Genomic DNA, 17500 nt, shown 5'->3' on the forward strand with positions numbered 1-17500 from the left:
GAGGGGTAGAGACAGAGCTGTTTAGAGGGAGAGGGGGGTAGAGACAGAGCTGTTTAGAGGGGAGAGAGAGGGGGGGTAGAGACAGAGCTGTTTAGAGGGAGAGAGAGGGGGGTAGAGACAGAGCTGTTTAGAGGGGAGAGAGGGGGGGTAGAGACAGAGCTGTTTAGAGGGAGAGAGAGGGGGGTAGAGACAGAGCTGTTTAGAGGGAGAGAGAAGGGGGGGGTAGAGACAGAGCTGTTTAGAGGAGAGAGAAGAGGGGGGGGTAGAGACAGAGCTGTTTAGAGAGGGAGAGAGAGGGGTAGAGAGAGAGGGGGGTAGAGACAGAGCTGTTTAGAGAGGGAGAGAGAGAGGGGTAGAGAGAGGGGGGGTAGAGACAGAGCTGTTTAGAGAGGGAGAGAGAGGGGTAGGGGGGTAGAGACAGAGCTGTTTAGAGAGGGAGAGGGGGTAGAGAGAGGGGGTAGAGACAGAGCTGTTTAGAGGGAGAGAGAGAGGGGTAGAGAGGGGGGTAGAGACAGAGCTGTTTAGGGGGAGAGAGAGGGGGTAGAGAGAGGGGGTAGAGACAGAGCTGTTTAGAGGGAGAGAGAGAGGGGTAGAGAGAGGGGGGGTAGAGACAGAGCTGTTTAGAGGGAGAGAGAGGGGGTAGAGAGAGGGGGTAGAGACAGAGCTGTTTAGAGAGGGAGAGAGGGGGGTAGAGACAGAGCTGTTTAGAGAGGGAGAGAGAGGGGGGGGGCGGTAGAGAGAGACCTGTTCAGGAAAGAGAGATAGGGGGTATAGAGAGACCTGTTCAGGATAGAGAGATAGGGGGTATAGAGAGAGCTGTGCCCTGTCCTGCTGTGTTACTGTACCCTGTCCTGCTGTGTTACTGTCCTACTGTGTTACTGTGTTACTGTACCCTGTCCTACTGTGTTACTGTACCCTGTCCTACTGTGTTACTGTACCCTGTCCTGCTGTGTTACTGTGTTACTGTACCCTGTCCTGCTGTGTTACTGTACCCTGTCCTGCTGTGTTACTGTGTTACTGTACCCTGTCCTACTGTGTTACTGTACCCTGTCCTACTGTGTTACTGTACCCTGTCCTACTGTGTTGCTGTACCCTGTCCTGCTGTGTTACTGTGTTACTGTACCCTGTCCTGCTGTGTTACTGTACCCTGTCCTGCTGTGTTACTGTACCCTGTCCTGCTGTGTTACTGTGTTACTGTACCCTGTCCTGCTGTGTTACTGTACCCTGTCCTGCTGTGTTACTGTCCTACTGTGTTACTGTGTTACTGTACCCTGTCCTACTGTGTTACTGTACCCTGTCCTACTGTGTTACTGTACCCTGTCCTGCTGTGTTACTGTGTTACTGTACCCTGTCCTGCTGTGTTACTGTACCCTGTCCTGCTGTGTTACTGTGTTACTGTACCCTGTCCTACTGTGTTACTGTACCCTGTCCTACTGTGTTACTGTACCCTGTCCTACTGTGTTGCTGTACCCTGTCCTGCTGTGTTACTGTGTTACTGTACCCTGTCCTGCTGTGTTACTGTACCCTGTCCTGCTGTGTTACTGTACCCTGTCCTGCTGTGTTACTGTGTTACTGTACCCTGTCCTGCTGTGTTACTGTACCCTGTCCTGCTGTGTTACTGTACCCTGTCCTGCTGTGTTACTGTGTTACTGTACCCTGTCCTGCTGTGTTACTGTACCCTGTCCTACTGTGTTACTGTACCCTGTCCTACTGTGTTACTGTATTCTGTCCTGCTGTGTTACTGTACCCTGTCCTGCTGTGTTACTGTACCCTGTCCTGCTGTGTTACTGTACCCTGTCCTGCTGTGTTACTGTACCCTGGCCTGCTGTGTTACTGTACCCTGTCCTACTGTGTTACTGTACCCTGGCCTGCTGTGTTACTGTACCATAGCCTGCTGTGTCACTGTGTTACTGTACCCTGTCCTGCTGTGTTACTGTACCCTGTCCTGCTGTGTTACTGTACCCTGTCCTGCTGTGTTACTGTACCCTGGCCTGCTGTGTTACTGTGTTACTGTACCCTGTCCTGCTGTGTTACTGTAGCCTGTCCTACTGTGTTACTGTACCCTGTCCTGCTGTGTTACTGTACCCTGGCCTGCTGTGTTACTGTACCCTGTCCTGCTCTGTTACTGTACCCTGTCCTGCTGTGTTACTGTACCCTGTCCTGCTGTGTTACTGTGTTACTGTACCCTGTCCTGCTGTGTTACTGTACCCTGTCCTACTGTGTTACTGTACCCTGTCCTGCTGTGTTACTGTGTTACTGTACCCTGTCCTGCTGTGTTACTGTACCCTGTCCTACTGTGTTACTGTACCCTGTCCTACTGTGTTACTGTATTCTGTCCTGCTGTGTTACTGTACCCTGTCCTGCTGTGTTACTGTACCCTGTCCTGCTGTGTTACTGTACCCTGTCCTGCTGTGTTACTGTACCCTGTCCTGCTGTGTTACTGTACCCTGTCCTGCTGTGTTACTGTACCCTGGCCTGCTGTGTTACTGTACCCTGGCCTGCTGTGTTACTGTAGCCTGATTACTGTGTTGCTGTGTTACTGTAGCCTGATTACTGATTATTGATCAGTAGTGGACAGATATAGTGTTTCTGGATTGTGTTTGGCGCAAAATAGTTCATTGATTTTAAATTCCCTGTTGGTGGTTTTTACTCAGCCTTTCAGATATACAAACAGAGATGAATGTTTTCTTCAATCACTCTCATTGAGCAGCCCTCTCTCCGTCCTCTCCATCCTCTCTCCATCCTCTCTCTGTCCTCTCTCCGTCCTCTCCATCCTCTCTCCACCCTCTCTCTGTCCTCTCTCCATCCTCTCTCTGTCCTCTCTCCATCCTCTCTCCACGCTCTCTCCACCCTCTCTCCATCCTCTCTCCGTCCTCTCTCCACCCTCTCTCCATCCTCTCTCTGTCCTCTCTCCGTCCTCTCTCCACCCTCTCTCCATCCTCTCTCCACCCTCTCCACCCTCTCCACCCTCTCTCCACCCTCTCTCCACCCTCTCTCTATCCTCTCTCCACCCTCTCTCCATCCTCTCTCTGTCCTCTCTCCGTCCTCTCTCCACCCTCTCTAAATCCTCTCTCTGTCCTCTCTCCATCCTCTCTCCACCCTCTCTCCTTCCTCTCTCCGTCCTCTCCATCCTCTCCCCACCCTCTCTCCACCCTGTCCCCACCCTCTCCCCACCCTCTCCCCACCCTCTCTCCATCCTCTCTCCACCCTCTCTCCACCCTCTCCCCATCCTCTCTCCATCCTCTCTCCACCCTCTCTCCACCCTCTCTCCACCCTCTCTCTATCCTCTCTCCACCCTCTCTCCATCCTCTCTCCATCCTCTCTCCACCCTCTCTCCATCCTCTCCACCCTCTCTCCATCCTCTCTCCATCCTCTCCATCCTCTCTCCACCCTCTCTCCATCCTCTCTCCACCCTCTCCATCCTCTCCACCCTCTCTCCACCCTCTCTCCATCCTCTCCCCACCCTCTCTCCACCCTCTCTCCATCCTCTCTCCACCCTCTCTCCACCCTCTCTCCATCCTCTCTCCACCCTCTCTCCACCCTCTCCATCCTCTCCACCCTCTCTCCATCCTCTCTCCACCCTCTCTCCACCCTCTCCACCCTCTCTATCCTCTCCATCCTCTCTCCACCCTCTCTCCACCCTCTCCCCATCCTCTCTCCATCCTCTCTCACCCTCTCTCCACCCTCTCCATCCTCTCCACCCTCTCTCCACCCTCTCTCCACCCTCTCTCCATCCTCTCCACCCTCTCTCCACCCTCTCTCCACCCTCTCTCCACCCTCTCTCCATCCTCTCCCCACCCTCTCTCCACCCTCTCTCCACCCCTCTCTCCTTCCTCTCCCCACCCTCTCTCCACCCTCTCTCCATCCTCTCCACCCTCTCTCCACCCTCTCTCCACCCTCTCTCCACCCTCTCCATCCTCTCCATCCTCTCTCCACCCTCTCTCCACCCTCTCTCCACCCTCTCTCCACCCTCTCTCCACCCTCTCCATCCTCTCCACCCTCTCTCCACCCTCTCTCCACCCTCTCTCCACCCTCTCTCCATCCTCTCCACCCTCTCTCCACCCTCTCCACCCTCTCTCCACCCTCTCTCCATCCTCTCCACCCTCTCTCCACCCCTCTCTCCACCCTCTCTCCACCCTCTCTCCATCCTCTCCACCCTCTCTCCACCCTCTCCACCCTCTCTCCATCCTCTCTCCATCCTCTCCCACCCCTCTCTCCACCCTCTCCCCACCCTCTCTCCACCCCTCTCTCCACCCTCTCTCCATCCTCTCCCCACCCTCTCTCCACCCTCTCTCCATCCTCTCTCCACCCTCTCTCCACCCTCTCTCCATCCTCTCTCCACCCTCTCTCCACCCTCTCCATCCTCTCCACCCTCTCTCCATCCTCTCCCCACCCTCTCTCCACCCTCTCTCCATCCTCTCTCCACCCTCTCTCCACCCTCTCTCCACCCTCTCTCCATCCTCTCTCCACCCTCTCCATCCTCTCCATCCTCTCCACCCTCTCTCCACCCTCTCCATCCTCTCTCCACCCTCTCCACCCTCTCCATCCTCTCTCCATCCTCTCCACCCTCTCTCCATCCTCTCTCCACCCTCTCTCCATCCTCTCTCCACCCTCTCCACCCTCTCCATCCTCTCTCCATCCTCTCCACCCTCTCTCCATCCTCTCTCCACCCTCTCTCAGACCACTCAAAGCAGCAATACAGTAGACAGTTCATTTCATTTGAATTACAGTTTGACAATTTGTTAACTATTTATCTTCCCTCTCCTCTCCCTCCTCTCCACCCCTCTCCTCCTCTCCCTCCTCTCCACCTCTCTCTCCATCCTCTCTCCATCCTCTCCATCCTCTCTCCACCCTCTCCATCCTCTCCCTCCTCTCCACCCTCTCCTCCTCTCCACCCTCTCTCCATCCTCTCTCCATCCTCTCCATCCTCTCTCCACCCTCTCTCCATCCTCTCTCCACCCTCTCCATCCTCTCCACCCTCTCTCCACCCTCTCTCCATCCTCTCCCCACCCTCTCTCCACCCTCTCTCCATCCTCTCTCCACTCCTCTCTCCACCCTCTCTCCACCCTCCTCTCTCCACCCTCTCTCCACCATCCACCCCTCTCCACCCTCTCTCCATCCTCTCTCCACCCTCCTCCACCCTCTCCACCCTCTCTATCCTCTCCATCCTCTCTCCACCCTCTCTCCACCCTCTCCCCATCCTCTCTCCATCCTCTCTCCACCCTCTCTCCACCCTCTCCATCCTCTCCACCCTCTCTCCACCCTCTCTCCACCCTCTCTCCATCCTCTCCACCCTCTCTCCACCCTCTCTCCACCCTCTCTCCACCCTCTCTCCATCCTCTCCCCACCCTCTCTCCACCCTCTCTCCACCCTCTCTCCTTCCTCTCCCCACCCTCTCTCCACCCTCTCTCCATCCTCTCCACCCTCTCTCCACCCTCTCTCCACCCTCTCTCCACCCTCTCCATCCTCTCCACCCTCTCTCCACCTCTCTCCACCCTCTCTCCATCCTCTCCCCACCCTCTCTCCACCCTCTCTCCACCCTCTCTCCTTCCTCTCCCCACCCTCTCTCCACCCTCTCTCCATCCTCTCCACCCTCTCTCCACCCTCTCTCCACCCTCTCTCCACCCTCTCTCCATCCTCTCTCCACCTCTCTCCATCCTCTCTCCACCTCTCTCTCCACCCTCTCACCCCTCTCCACCTCTCTCTCCACACCCTCTCTCCACCCTCTCTCCACCCTCTCTCCACCCTCTCTCCATCCTCTCCACCCTCTCTCCACCCTCTCCACCCTCTCTCCATCCCTCTCTCCATCCTCTCCCCCACCCTCTCTCCACCCTCTCTCCACCCTCTCTCCACCCTCTCTCCATCCTCTCCCCACCCTCTCTCCACCCTCTCCACCCTCTCTCCATCCTCTCTCCATCCTCTCCCCACCCTCTCTCCACCCTCTCCCCACCCCTCTCCACCCTCTCTCCACCCTCTCTCCATCCTCTCCCCACCCTCTCTCCACCCTCTCTCCATCCTCTCTCCACCCTCTCTCCACCCTCTCTCCATCCTCTCTCCACCCTCTCTCCACCCTCTCCATCCTCTCCACCCTCTCTCCACCCTCTCCCCATCCCTCTCTCCACCCTCTCTCCATCCTCTCTCCACCCTCTCTCCACCCTCTCTCCACCCTCTCTCCATCCTCTCTCCACCCCTCTCCACCCCTCTCCATCCTCTCCACCCTCTCTCCACCCTCCTCCATCTCTCCACCTCTCTCCACCCTCTCCACCCTCTCCATCCTCTCTCCATCCTCTCCACCCTCTCTCCATCCTCTCTCCACCCTCTCTCCATCCTCTCTCCACCCTCTCCACCCTCTCCATCCTCTCTCCATCCTCTCCACCCTCTCTCCACCCTCTCCATCCTCTCCATCCTCTCCACCCTCTCTCCACCCTCTCCATCCTCTCTCCACCCTCTCCACCCTCTCCATCCTCTCTCCATCCTCTCCACCCTCTCTCCATCCTCTCTCCACCCTCTCTCCATCCTCTCTCCACCCTCTCCACCCTCTCCATCCTCTCTCCACCCTCTCCATCCTCTCCACCCTCTCTCCACCCTCTCCACCCTCTCTCCATCCTCTCTCCATCCTCTCTCCACCCTCTCTCCACCCTCTCCATCCTCTCTCCACCCTCTCTCCACCCTCTCCATCCTCTCTCCATCCTCTCCACCCTCTCTCCACCCTCTCTCCATCCTCTCTCCACCCTCTCTCAGACCACTCAAAGCAGCAATACAGTAGACAGTTCATTTCATTTGAATTACAGTTTGACAATTTGTTAACTATTTATCTTCCCTCTCCTCTCCCTCCTCTCCACCCTCTCCTCCTCTCCCTCCTCTCCACCCTCTCCTCCTCTCCCTCCTCTCCCTCCTCTCCACCCTCTCCTCCTCTCCCTCCTCTCCACCCTCTCCTCCTCTCCCTCCTCTCCCTCCTCTCCACCCTCTCATCCTCTCCCTCCTCTCCACCCTCTCCTCCTCTCCCTCCTCTCCACCCTCTCCTCCTCTCCCTCCTCTCCACCCTCTCCTCCTCTCCCTCCTCTCCACCCTCTCCTCCGCTCTCCAGTCCAGGAGGCTTGTAACCTGGTCCCCATGGACCCTAACGGTCTGTCCGACCCCCTACGTGAAGCTCAAACTCATCCCCGACCCCAAGAGTGACACCAAGCAGAAGACCAAGACCATCAAGTGTAACCTGAACCCCACCTGGAATGAGAGCTTCACATTGTGAGACATCTCTACTCTTTATAATATCTTTGTTATACAGACCATCACATTTAGAGATATATTTCATGTTTATAATGTCTTTGGTTATAAAAAAAATGTTTTTTAAATGGTGCGATATCTCCTTTGTTTATAATATCTTTGTTGTTAGAACCCTTAGAAGTCGGGAGAGCTCTAGACTTTACATTATCTTTGTTTTGAAGGAGATCCAGGCATCACACACAGATAAACATACAGAAGGAAAGCTTTGTTTCTCCTCCTCCCTTCTGTGGTGCTCTGATGGAGTCTGATCTCTAATCTGTCTGGTGTGTAGTCTCAGTTAGTGGGTTGTAGTCTCAGTTAGTGGGTTGTAGTCTCAGTTAGTGGGTTGTAGTCTCAGTTAGCGGGTTGTAGTCTCAGTTAGTGGGTTGTAGTCTCAGTTAGTGGGTTGTAGTCTCTAATCTGTCTGGTGTCTCAGTTGGTCATCAATAGTTAGTGGGTTGTAGTCTCAGTTTGTCATCAATAGTTAGTGGGTTGTAGTCTCAGTTGGTCATCAATAGTTAGTGGGTTGTAGTCTCAGTTGGTCATCAATAGTTAGTGGGTTGTATTCTCAGTTGGTCATCAATAGTTAGTGGGTTGTAGTCTCAGTTGGTCATCAATAGTTAGTGGGTTGTAGTCTCAGTTTGTCATCAATAGTTAGTGGGTTGTTTTCTCAGTTTGTCATCAATAGTTAGTTGGTTGTAGTCTCAGTTGGTCATCAATAGTTAGTTGGTTGTAGTCTCAGTTTGTCATCAATAGTTAGTGGGTTGTAGTCTCAGTTTGTCATCAATAGTTAGTGGGTTGTAGTCTCAGTTGGTCATCAATAGTTAGTGGGTTGTAGTCTCAGTTGGTCATCAATAGTTAGTGGGTTGTAGTCTCAGTTGGTCATCAATAGTTAGTTGGTTGTAGTCTCAGTTGGTCATCAATAGTTAGTTGGTTGTAGTCTCAGTTGGTCATCAATAGTTAGTTGGTTGTAGTCTCAGTTGGTCATCAATAGTTAGTGGGTTGTAGTCTCAGTTGGTCATCAATAGTTAGTGGGTTGTAGTCTCAGTTGGTCATCAATAGTTAGTGGGTTGTAGTCTCAGTTGGTCATCAATAGTTAGTTGGTTGACCTTCAGCCTTTGACCTTTTTAAACATGTTCAATATCTGTGAACGATACTTTACACTCTGTCAAGATAAAGACATTGAGATAAAGTCTGAACCGTTGCATCTTGGGAAGTATTGATTCTCTCTCTCCCTCTCTCTCCCCTCTCTCTCCTTCTCTCTCTCTCTCTCTCCCTCTAGTCCTCTGAAGGACTCTGATAAGGACCGGCGTCTGTCGGTGGAGATCTGGGACTGGGATCTGACCAGCAGGAACGACTTCATGGGAGCGCTCTCATTCGGCATCTCAGAGCTCCAGAAACAAGGAGTGGATGGATGGTGAGATGGAGGGAGGGAGAGGAGGATGGAGGCAGAGGAGGAGGGAGGCAGAGGAGGATGGAGGGAGGGAGAGGAGGAGGGAGAGTAGGGAGGAGGAGGGAGGGAGGGAGGGAGGAGAGGAGGGAGGAGGGAGGGAGGGGAGGAGGGAGAGGAGGGGGAGGGAGGGAGGGAGGGAGAAAGGATGGAGGGAGGGAGGGAGGATAGAGAGGGAGGGAGGGAGGGAGGGAGGAGGGAGGGAGGGAGGGAGGGAGAGAGGGAGGGAGGGAGAGGAGGATGGAGGGAGGGAGGGGAGGGAGGAGGATGGAGGTTGGGAGGGAGGGAGAGAGAGGAGGGGAGGAGAGGATGGAGGGAGGGAGGGAGGGAGAGAGAGGAGGATGGAGGGAGGGAGGAGGGAGAGGAGGGTGGAGGGAGAGGAGGATGAGGGAGGGAGGAAGGAAGGGAGGGAGGGAGGGAGGGAGGGAGGGAGGGAGGGAGGGAGGGAGGGAGGGAGGGAGGGAGGGAAGGAGAGGAGAGGAGGAGGGAGGGAGGGAGGCCACGGGACACGTACATCATGGGGGGTTTTACACTCCTCCCATAAACGGGACCTGATTGGATAAAATGATGTGTGTCTGCCTACAATGTAGAGATACGCAGGGAACGTCAGCTCACTGTTTCACTCCTCTCTATCTTGGTGTTTTCATAAAGCTTTGGTGATTTAAGATCTATTTCCAAGAGGTCTCAGGAGCCAATCGCTTTATCGACAGTCTTGACTACTTCATTGGGCAACAACAAAAAGACTTAATTGGTTTTTTTATTGTTTAAAAAAAAAATCAAATACCACGAAATGGGAGGAAAAACCCTTTAGTTTCTGTTTCTAAATAGGAGGTATAGAGGCACCGAAAGCCCGTTAGACTGCTCTTGTTCCACGTCCATATGAGCAGTCTACATCACGGCTGGATAGGCTGAGTCTCCTCTGGCAGCTCTTGTTCCACATCCATATGAGCAGTCTACATCACGGCTGGATAGGCTGAGTCTCCTCTGGAAGCTCTTGTTCCACGTCCATATGAGCAGTCTACATCACGGCTGGATAGGCTGAGTCTCCTCTGGCAGCTCTTGTTCCACGTCCATATGAGCAGTCTACATCACGGCTGGATAGGCTGAGTCTCCTCTGGCAGCTCTTGTTCCACGTCCATATGAGCAGTCTACATCACGGCTGGATAGGCTGAGTCTCCTCTGGCAGCTCTTGTTCCACGTCCATATGAGCAGTCTACATCACGGCTGGATAGGCCGAGTCTCCTCTGGCAGCTCTTGTTCCACGTCCATATCAGCAGTCTACATCACGGCTGGATAGGCCGAGTCTCCTCTGGCAGCTCTTGTTCCACGTCCATATGAGCAGTCTACATCACGGCTGGATAGGCTGAGTCTCCTCTGGCAGCTCTTGTTCCACGTCCATATGAGCAGTCTACATCACGGCTGGATAGGCTGAGTCTCCTCTGGCAGCTCTTGTTCCACGTCCATATGAGCAGTCTACATCACGGCTGGATAGGCTGAGTCTCCTCTGGCAGCTCTTGTTCCACGTCCATATGAGCAGTCTACATCACGGCTGGATAGGCTGAGTCTCCTCTGGCAGCTCTTGTTCCACGTCCATATGAGCAGTCTACATCACGGCTGGATAGGCTGAGTCTCCTCTGGCAGCTCTTGTTCCCACGTCCATATGAGCAGTCTACATCACGGCTGGATAGGCTGAGTCTCCTCTGGCAGCTCCTCTGGCAGCTAAAACAGGGACATTTGGCAACCCTGGTGTCAGGGCTGTTATAAAACAGACACATTTGGCAACCCTGGCGTCAAGGCTGATATAAAACAGACACATTTGGCAACCCTGGCGTTAGGACTGTTATAAAACAGACACATTTGGCAACCCTGGCGTTAGGGCTGTTATAAAACAGACACATTTGGCAACCCTGGTGTCAGGGCTGTTATAAAACAGACACATCTGGCAACCCTCTAGTCAGGGCTGGTATAAAACAGACACATTTGGCAACCCTCTAGTCAGGGCTGTTATAAAACAGACACATTTGGCAACCCTGGCGTTAGGGCTGTTATAAAACAGACACATTTGGCAACCCTGGCGTCAGGGCTGTTATAAAACAGACACATTTGGCAACCCTCTAGTCAGGGCTGATATAAAACTGGGACATTTGGCAACCCTGGCGTTAGGGCTGGTATAAAACAGACACATTTGGCAACCCTCTAGTCAGGGCTGTTATAAAACAGACACATTTGGCAACCCTCTAGTCAGGGCTGTTATAAAACAGACACATTTGGCAACCCTCTAGTCAGGGCTGTTATAAAACAGACACATTTGGCAACCCTCTAGTTAGGGCTGATATAAAACAGACACATTTGGCAACCCTCTAGTCAGGGCTGTTATAAAACAGACACATTTGGCAACCCTCTAGTCAGGGCTGTTATAAAACAGACACATTTGGCAACCCTGGTGTCAGGGCTGTTATAAAACAGACACATTTGGCAACCCTGGTGTCAGGGCTGTTATAAAACAGACACATTTGGCAACCCTGGCGTTAGGGCTAATATAAAACAGACACATTTGGCAACCCTGGTGTCAGGGCTGTTATAAAACAGACACATTTGGCAACCCTCTAGTCAGGGCTGTTATAAAACAGACACATTTGGCAACCCTGGCGTTAGGGCTGGTATAAAACAGACACATTTGGCAACCCTCTAGTCAGGGCTGTTATAAAACAGACACATTTGGCAACCCTGGCGTTAGGGCTGATATAAAACAGACACATTTGGCAACCCTGGCGTCAGGGCTGGTATAAAACAGACACATTTGGCAACCCTGGGGTTAGGGCTGGTATAAAACAGACACATTTGGCAACCCTGGTGTCAGGGCTGGTATAAATCTGTAGTGTTAATCTGTAGTGTTAATATGTAGTGTTAATCTGTAGTGTTCATCTGTAGTGTTCATCTGTAGTGTTAATCTGTAGTGTTAATATGTAGTGTGAATCTGTAGTGTTCATCTGTAGTGGTAATCTGTAGTGTTCATCTGTAGTGTTCATCTGTAGTGTTAATCTGTAGTGTTAGTGTTAATATGTAGTGTTAATCTGTAGTGTTCATCTGTAGTGTTCATCTGTAGTGTTCATCTGTAGTGTTCATCTGTAGTGTTCATCTGTAGTGTTAATATGTAGTGGTAATCTGTAGTGGTAATCTGTAGTGTTCATCTGTAGTGTTCATCTGTAGTGTTAATATGTAGTGGTAATCTGTAGTGGTAATCTGTAGTGGTAATCTGTAGTGTTAATCTGTAGTGGTAATCTGTAGTGGGAATCTGTAGTGGTAATCTATAGTGGTAATCTGTAGTGGTAATCTGTAGTGGTAATCTGTAGTGTTAATCTGTAGTGTTAATCTGTAGTGGTAATCTGTAGTGGTAATCTGTAGTGTTAATCTGTAGTGGTAATCTGTAGTGGTAATCTGTATATTCTACAGGTTTAAATTGTTGTCCCAGGAGGAGGGAGAATACTTTAATGTTCCTGTCCAACCAGACGGAGAAGACGGCAACGAGGAACTACGACAAAAGTTTGAGGTGAGAGAAACCGATGACATCACTGGCGGGAAGTGGGCGTGTCAACCAGAGGGAGGGATGCTGGTATTAAATCCTAGGCTGCAGTCCAAACACATTTTACCCGCTCAGTCCCCTGTTCCAACCTCAATATGTAACAGTCCCCTGTTCCAACCTCTATGTAACAGTCCCCTGTTCCAACCTCTATATGTAACAGTCCCCTGTTCCAACCTCTGTATGTATGTAACAGTCCCCTGTTCCAACCTCTATATGTAACAGTCCCCTGTTCCAACTTCTATGTAACAGTCCCCTGTTCCAACCTCTATGTAACAGTCCCCTGTTCCAACCTCTATGTAACAGTCCTCTGTTCCAACCTCTATATGTAACAGTCCCCTGTTCCAACCTCTATATGTAACAGCCCCCTGTTCCAACCTCTATGTAACAGTCCCCTGTTCCAACCTCTATATGTAACAGTCCCCTGTTCCAACCTCTGTATGTATGTAACAGTCCCCTGTTCCAACCTCTGTATGTATGTAACAGTCCCCTGTTCCAACCTCTATATGTAACAGTCCCCTGTTCCAACTTCTATGTAACAGTCCCCTGTTCCAACCTCTATGTAACAGTCCCCTGTTCCAACCTCTATGTAACAGTCCTCTGTTCCAACCTCTATATGTAACAGTCCCCTGTTCCAACCTCTATGTAACAGTCCCCTGTTCCAACCTCTATATGTAACAGTCCCCTGTTCCAACCGCTATGTAACAGTCCTCTGTTCCAACCTCTATATGTAACAGCCCCTGTTCCAACCTCTATGTAACAGTCCCTGTTCCAACCTCTATATGTAACAGTCCCCTGTTCCAACCTCTATGTAACAGTCCCCTGTTCCAACCTCTATATAACAGTCCCCTGTTCCAACCTCTATGTAACAGTCCCCTGTTCCAACCTCTATATCTAACAGTCCCTGTTCCAACCTATATGTAACAGTCCCTGTTCCAACCTCTATATGTAACAGTCCCTGTTCCAACCTCTATGTAACAGTCCCCTGTTCCAACCTCTATGTAACAGTCCCCTGTTCCAACCTCTATATGTAACAGTCCCTGTTCCAACCTCTATGTAACAGCCCCAACCTCTATATGTAACAGTCTCCTGTTCCAACCTCTATGTAACAGTCCCCTGTTCCAACCTCTATTTAACAGTCCCCTGTTCCAACCTCTATATGTAACAGTCCCCTGTTCCAACCTCTATGTAACAGTCCCCTGTTCCAACCTCTATATGTAACAGTCCCCTGTTCCAACCTCTATATGTAACAGTCTCCTGTTCCAACCTCTATGTAACAGTCCCCTGTTCCAACCTCTATATGTAACAGTCCCCTGTTCCAACCTCTATGTAACAGTCCCCTGTTCCAACCTCTATGTAACAGTCCCCTGTTCCAACCTCTATGCAACAGTCCCCTGTTCCAACCTCTATGTAACAGTCCTCTGTTCCAACCTCTATGTAACAGTCCCTTGTTCCAACCTCTATATGAAACAGTCCCCTGTTCCAACCTCTATGTAACAGTCCCCTGTTCCAACCTCTATATGTAACAGTCCCCTGTTCCAACCTCTATGTAACAGTCCCCTGTTCCAACCTCTATGTAACAGTCCCCTGTTCCAACCTCTATATGTAACAGCCCCCTGTTCCAAACTCTATATGTAACAGTCCCCTGTTCCAACCTCTATGTAACAGTCCCCTGTTCCAATCTCTATGTAACAGTCCCCTGTTCCAACCTCTATGTAACAGTCCCCTGTTCCAGCCTCTATATGTAACAGTCCCCTGTTCCAACCTCTATGTAACAGTCCCCTGTTCCAACCTCTATGTAACAGTCCCCTGTTCCAACCTCTATATGTAACAGTCCCCTGTTCCAACCTCTATATGTAACAGTCCCCTGTTCCAACCTCTATATGTAACAGTCCCCTGTTCCAACTTCTATGTAACAGTCCCCTGTTCCAACCTCTATGTAACAGTCCCCTGTTCCAACCTCTATGTAACAGTCCTCTGTTCCAACCTCTATATGTAACAGTCCCCTGTTCCAACCTCTATATGTAACAGCCCCCTGTTCCAACCTCTATGTAACAGTCCCCTGTTCCAACCTCTATATGTAACAGTCCCCTGTTCCAACCTCTGTATGTATGTAACAGTCCCCTGTTCCAACCTCTGTATGTATGTAACAGTCCCCTGTTCCAACCTCTATATGTAACAGTCCCCTGTTCCAACTTCTATGTAACAGTCCCCTGTTCCAACCTCTATGTAACAGTCCCCTGTTCCAACCTCTATGTAACAGTCCTCTGTTCCAACCTCTATATGTAACAGTCCCCTGTTCCAACCTCTATGTAACAGTCCCCTGTTCCAACCTCTATATGTAACAGTCCCCTGTTCCAACCGCTATGTAACAGTCCTCTGTTCCAACCTCTATATGTAACAGCCCCCTGTTCCAACCTCTATGTAACAGTCCCCTGTTCCAACCTCTATATGTAACAGTCCCCTGTTCCAACCTCTATGTAACAGTCCCCTGTTCCAACCTCTATATAACAGTCCCCTGTTCCAACCTCTATGTAACAGTCCCCTGTTCCAACCTCTATATCTAACAGTCCCCTGTTCCAACCTATATGTAACAGTCCCCTGTTCCAACCTCTATATGTAACAGTCCCCTGTTCCAACCTCTATGTAACAGTCCCCTGTTCCAACCTCTATGTAACAGTCCCCTGTTCCAACCTCTATATGTAACAGTCCCCTGTTCCAACCTCTATGTAACAGCCCCAACCTCTATATGTAACAGTCTCCTGTTCCAACCTCTATGTAACAGTCCCCTGTTCCAACCTCTATTTAACAGTCCCCTGTTCCAACCTCTATATGTAACAGTCCCCTGTTCCAACCTCTATGTAACAGTCCCCTGTTCCAACCTCTATATGTAACAGTCCCTGTTCCAACCTCTATATGTAACAGTCTCCTGTTCCAACCTCTATGTAACAGTCCCCTGTTCCAACCTCTATATGTAACAGTCCCCTGTTCCAACCTCTATGTAACAGTCCCCTGTTCCAACCTCTATGTAACAGTCCCCTGTTCCAACCTCTATGCAACAGTCCCCTGTTCCAACCCTCTATGTAACAGTCCTCTGTTCCAACCTCTATGTAACAGTCCCTTGTTCCAACCTCTATATGAAACAGTCCCCTGTTCCAACCTCTATGTAACAGTCCCCTGTTCCAACCTCTATATGTAACAGTCCCCTGTTCCAACCTCTATGTAACAGTCCCCTGTTCCAACCTCTATGTAACAGTCCCCTGTTCCAACCTCTATATGTAACAGCCCCCTGTTCCAAACTCTATATGTAACAGTCCCCTGTTCCAACCTCTATGTAACAGTCCCCTGTTCCAATCTCTATGTAACAGTCCCCTGTTCCAACCTCTATGTAACAGTCCCCTGTTCCAGCCTCTATATGTAACAGTCCCCTGTTCCAACCTCTATGTAACAGTCCCCTGTTCCAACCTCTATGTAACAGTCCCCTGTTCCAACCTCTATATGTAACAGTCCCCTGTTCCAACCTCTATATGTAACAGTCCCCTGTTCCAACCTCTATATGTAACAGTCCCCTGTTCCAACCTCTATATATAACAGTCCCCTGTTCCAACCTCTATATATAACAGTCCCCTGTTCCAACCTCTGTATGTAACAGTCCCCTGACCGTGATGAATGACGTGAGCTTAATGTTTAGAGAGAGAAAAGCAGATATTTATACTCTTCACTCCTGACTGCCATTCTTCTAGATTCTTCTAGATTGAAGAACATGTAATTAAGTTTTTATGTCAGTTATCAAACTCAAAATGTTGACCTTAATTAAGAAACTGTAACTCTGATCATAATGTTGTCTCTCCCCGTCAGAGGGCAAAGATTGGTCCCGGGAAGAACACAGACGGCTCCTCCTCTAACTCCACCTCTAAGTACGATAGCAACGGTAACCAGGACCGCGTCAAACTGACAGACTTCAACTTCATTATGGTGTTGGGCAAGGGCAGCTTCGGGAAGGTAGGTGGAGGAGAGACTGTATGGGGGGGGGGCTGTATGGGGGGGGGGGGACTGTATGAGGGGGACTGTATGGGGGAGACTGTATGTAGGGGGAGGGGGGACTGTATGGGGGGACTGTATGGAGGGGAGGGGTTGGGACTGTATGAGGGGGACTATGGGGGGACTGTATGGAGGGGGAGGGGGACTGTATGGGGGGACTGTATGGGGGGGACTGTATGGAGGGGAGGGGGGACTGTATGGAGGGGGACTGTATGGGGGGGCTGTATGAGGGGGGGACTGTATGGAGGGGATGGGGGGACTGTATGGGGGGACTGTATGGAGGGGGAGGGGGACTGTATGGGGGGACTGGTGGAGAGACTGTATGGGGGGGACTGGTGGAGAGACTGTATGGGGGGGACTGGTGGAGAGACTGTATGGGGGGGGACTGGTGGAGAGACTGTATGGGGGGGACTGGTGGAGAGACTGTATGGGGGGGACTGGTGGAGAGACTGTATGGGGGGACTGGTGGAGAGACTGTATGGGGGGGACTGGTGGAGAGACTGTATGGGGGGACTGGTGGAGAGACTGTATGGGGGGGGACTGGTGGAGAGACTGTATGGGGGGACTGGTGGAGAGACTGTATGGGGGGGCTGTATGGAGGGGGCTGTATGGGGGGAGACTGTATGGGGGGACAGAGAGACTGTATGGGGGGGTGGAGAGACTGTATGGGAGACGGAGAGACTGTATGTGTGTGGGGGGAGGGGGGACTGTATGTGGGGGATGGGGAGGGTGTATGTGGGGGAGGGTGTGTTACTCTGTTAAAGATCCCCTCGTCTCTAGGTGATGTTAGCAGAACATAAGGACAGAGAGGATCTGTACCCTGTAAAGATGTCTCCCTCCTCTCTCTCTCTAGGTGATGTTAGCAGAGCATAAGGACAGAGAGGAGCTGTACCCTGTAAAGATGTCTCCCTCCTCTCTCTCTCTAGGTGATGTTAGCAGAACATAAGGACAGAGAGGATCTGTACCCTGTAAAGATGTCTCCCTCCTCTCTCTCTCTAGGTGATGTTAGCAGAACATAAGGACAGAGAGGAGCTGTACCCTGTAAAGATGTCTCCCTCCTCTCTCTCTCTAGGTGATGTTAGCAGAACATAAGGACAGAGAGGATCTGTACCCTCTAAAGATGTCTCCCTCCTCTCTCTCTCTAGGTGATGTTAGCAGAACATAAG

The 17500-nt window shown here is 51.4% G+C and overlaps 1 protein-coding gene and 1 pseudogene across 1 annotated transcript in view; one reads left to right on the forward strand and one right to left on the reverse strand.

Annotated features, from left to right (window-relative positions):
• Positions 1–17500, reverse strand: part of LOC135560334 (protein kinase C beta type-like) — a 257240-nt gene that overhangs the window by 130683 nt on the left and 109057 nt on the right. The window lies entirely within an intron of this gene.
• Positions 1–17500, forward strand: part of LOC135560361 (protein kinase C beta type-like) — a 41565-nt pseudogene that overhangs the window by 3690 nt on the left and 20375 nt on the right.

This window comes from Oncorhynchus nerka, linkage group LG15 (genome assembly GCF_034236695.1).
Source record: "Oncorhynchus nerka isolate Pitt River linkage group LG15, Oner_Uvic_2.0, whole genome shotgun sequence".
Taxonomy (NCBI): Eukaryota; Metazoa; Chordata; class Actinopteri; order Salmoniformes; family Salmonidae; genus Oncorhynchus; species Oncorhynchus nerka.